This window comes from Cyprinodon variegatus, unplaced genomic scaffold, assembly GCF_000732505.1.
Source record: "Cyprinodon variegatus isolate N-32 unplaced genomic scaffold, C_variegatus-1.0 Scaffold364, whole genome shotgun sequence".
Lineage (NCBI taxonomy): Eukaryota > Metazoa > Chordata > Actinopteri > Cyprinodontiformes > Cyprinodontidae > Cyprinodon > Cyprinodon variegatus.
Genome location: NW_015150817.1, coordinates 198,188 through 201,786, shown reverse-complemented (window position 1 = coordinate 201,786; position 3,599 = coordinate 198,188). Strand labels below are relative to the sequence as shown.

General features: G+C 37.1%; 1 protein-coding gene across 1 annotated transcript in view; it reads left to right on the top strand.

The window, feature by feature from the left end:
- Positions 1-2,231: 2,231 nt before the first annotated feature.
- The window catches only part of LOC107092056 (sterile alpha motif domain-containing protein 9-like), a 20,526-nt gene continuing 19,158 nt past the window's right edge, over positions 2,232-3,599 (top strand). The window contains exon 1 of the mRNA XM_015386334.1: positions 2,232-2,295. The gene's annotated coding sequence lies outside the window, so the exon portion shown is untranslated. The remainder of the gene's footprint in view (positions 2,296-3,599) is intronic.

Below are 3,599 nucleotides of genomic sequence, written 5' to 3'. Positions count from 1 at the left end.
TAGATAGATAGATAGATAGATAGATAGATAGATAGATAGATAGATAGATAGATAGATAGATAGATAGATAGATAGATAGATAGATAGATAGAAAATTGTGAACAGTATTATAATTCCCGAAGCTTACCCTGAATTAATCACACGGGACTAAGATAAATAAATAAATTTTTAAGCTTACCTTCTCTCTCTTGAGTTGTGTTATTTTTGTTTTGTAGATTTTCTCAATCTGTGTGAAAAACACTGCTTTCTGCTTCCACTATAATTTCATCCTGGTCAACACCTTCCCCCCGCATCCAGTTCCGGGCTGTGATTGATGCCCACTGGTGAGTGAGCTTGCGCTGGAGACTGGGTGATTTGAGGAAGCTGATAGTTGAGAGTCAGAAGTCAGGGAGCTAGGTGGGTGGCAAGAGAGGACGCCTGGCCCGGATTTCTGATGATGAGGTGAGAGAGCCGGTTGGTGGACTGGTCGAGAGCCAGGGGGGGCTGTGGAGATGGATGGACGATTGTTGGAGGATCGGATGTTAGGAGAGGTGAAGGGTGGTTTGTAGTAGGGGAGTTGCCGGCTGCCCTAGTTCTCTGGGTGGTTGTGGAGCTGATTGAAGTGGGACCTCTGGAACCGTGGGATGTTGCGGACCCTGGAGTGGGGTCCATCTGTGCTGAGGTAAGCGCCTGTTTGCCACACCCTTTTCATCCATTAGTGAAAAGTCCCCAAAATAAACAGCTAGATTATTATTATGTGAAAAAATGTTTGCTTTTGAGGAAGAGCGGGTATCGGCCGCTGTGATGGTATCTGAAAAAAAAAAATGTTTGGTAAAGATTAGTTTTTTCCAACCTGTTTTCATTTGCTTTCTCAAAAGCCTTACCTAAATCAAAGTCTGACAGTTAAAAATTGTCAAGATCAGAATGTTGAAATAGATGGGAAAACAATTAGAGCTTTTAAAATGTGAGAAAAGAAAGCAGATCTTGTTAAAGTTTTTACCTAAGACTATTGTTGGAATTAATGGGTTAACATCGGCCACTGTGATCTACCCTTAAAAAAGAAATTGAGTAATTGAAAACGTTTGTGTTTAAATCTAAAAATGTAGAAAGAAAGACTACTAACTTCGCATCAGGGTCGGGAGGTGTCCGAAATGGGGAAAGTTTGAAAAATGTCCCCATTTTACGAGGGACGTACAATGGACGTACGGTAGACGTCCGATGGATGTACGGCCTTTGTAGATTTCCCCCTGCATGATTCAACTCTGAGGTGTGAATTAGTTGTTGTTGTTGTTTAGATGTTTTTTTATTAAAGTTACGAAGGTATATATTTGAAATGTGGAAGGGAATTGTGTTTGTGTGGGAAGTGTCTTTTTTTATAACCCTGCAAAGGAACAATGTGGGTGAAGAGCTGGCATATGTTTTTAAGATTGAATGGGATTGCATCTGTAATGTAATAAAGCCATTCTAAATCACAGTCAGACTCCAAGCAGGCTCCCTGTGGAATCGTTTGGATTGTTTTAAACATTAAATGAAGCCTTCTTCTATTGTGTGTGTGGTGATGGTGTTCCTAAAAGAAACATTGCAGTACGTCTTAATACGTCTTGATAATGAGTGGTGAAACTTTACAATAATCAGCATTAAGCAATAACTGAGATCAGCTAAGCAGTTGGACAGAACCTTGTGGACTGTCTTCTTATGTTTTTAGTTGTTTTCTTTAGTAAATCACTGATGTCATTCAATTTATTGTTAATTTAATATGTGAGTCCCTCATTTAAAAATGCATTAATTTAGATAAACACAATTTTATATTTCCGCCAATGAGAGCTAAATCAGTATTTTATCTCTAAACACTTAAGATAAAGAAAGACTAGTAAAAGAAAGACAGTACAAGTGGTGCAAAGTCACAGCAATTTGTTAAGCAAATATGCTACATTCAAAACATGTGGTAACTCACCTTATTCTGCCCAAAATGACTCACAAACCTGTGCTACCTGTTTGTATTTCTTTTTTCTTTTTTATTGAATGTTTCCCCTGAAATGAAAGTCAAGTCATCACTATTTTTTTGGGTGTGTGTTTTGTTTTGGACAAACACAAGTTATTGGAAACTGAAAGCATTTAGATTTATGTATGATGACTAACTGTTTTGCACAATTCTTCAAATGATAATCACAAAGTGACTGCCACTCCCTGTGTATGCCACCCAGTCAGGCTGCATCAGCAGTTGCACTAAGAGGTTTCTAGTTTCATTTCAGCTCTGCTATTAGAGAAAAGAGACAGAGAGTTCCCTGACAGAGGCTCAGAGACAATTCCACAGAGGTAAGAAGAATTCAGAATATATATTTCTTAGTTTATAATATGCACAATCTAAACACTTTAAATGAGCCTGCTAAAATAACCTTTAAAAGTAATATTGTATTTCTCTATTTAAAATGTAATGAAAAGCGGTATGGATATGCAGATGATTAATTATTTTGATCACAGGCGGGTCTGTGGAAAAACTGGTAGTTAGAGGTACTTTGGCTGTAATGAAACCTGCATTTTCAAAATCATTGTTAGCCTTAGCAGTAAAACACTAGAGAAAATAAAACATCTATCCATCAATTAAGCCATCCATCCATACATGGACAAAAGTTTCATGTGACTTGTTTATTTAAAGAAAACACTTGAACAGTTACAGAAATAACTTGAATATGACAAAAGTGATGATAAATAAAAAAAATCTATTAAAAGTCTAACTTTTCAACTATGTTTCAATAGCATGATTTAAAAAATTAACTGATGAATGGACAAAAATTATTCGGCCTCTAAATGAAGACTGAAAATAATGTGACCAAAGGGATGTGTTAAATCCCAATGTGTCAATTAATTAGCTTTATTTTGCCATCAGTCAGTTGGCCTATATAGAATCATATTCAATACACAATACATAAATAAATTAAATTCACCTTAGCGGCAATTCACAACACATTGTTTGTAGGAATTATACAGAGACAATACAAACACAAAGCATGTATGAGCAACAGTGGAGAGGAAAACTCATTTTTAACATGAAGAAACCTCTAACATAACTAGGTTCAATTTGAGTGGCCTTCTATTTAAGCCAACTGAGGTTCAAGGACAAAGAGGCTCACATACAAAAAGAAACAGATAAATGAAAGTTAACTAGCTCCACAGGTGGCCCTGTCCAGGGAAGACACAGCAGGCACTCGAACTCCGAGCCATTTTTTATGTCAGAGGATAAAGACACAGTTAGACACAGTTAGACACAGTTAAAAGGAACAGGACTACCCTGAAAAAGGCCAAGCACCAACATTTATAAACAGAGATGAGGATTTCAGCAGCATAGCTGACATTCAAATCCAGGATGGAGTCACAGTCAAACAAGCAGGGACTAGAGGAGGCAACTCTGACACGAAGCCTGCATGCAAGGGCGTCGGAATATGTTTACTATTGGGGGGGACACATGTCGGAAATCTGAGATTCGTATTTAACAGAAACATATCTTAAGTACGCTACTTAAAAAAAGGCTATTTAATCTTTTACTTTATTCCTTTATAAATGTGTCTTGCAAAAATAATGCAATAAAAATTTACCTAATGCATTTGTTCATAAGATGTGAG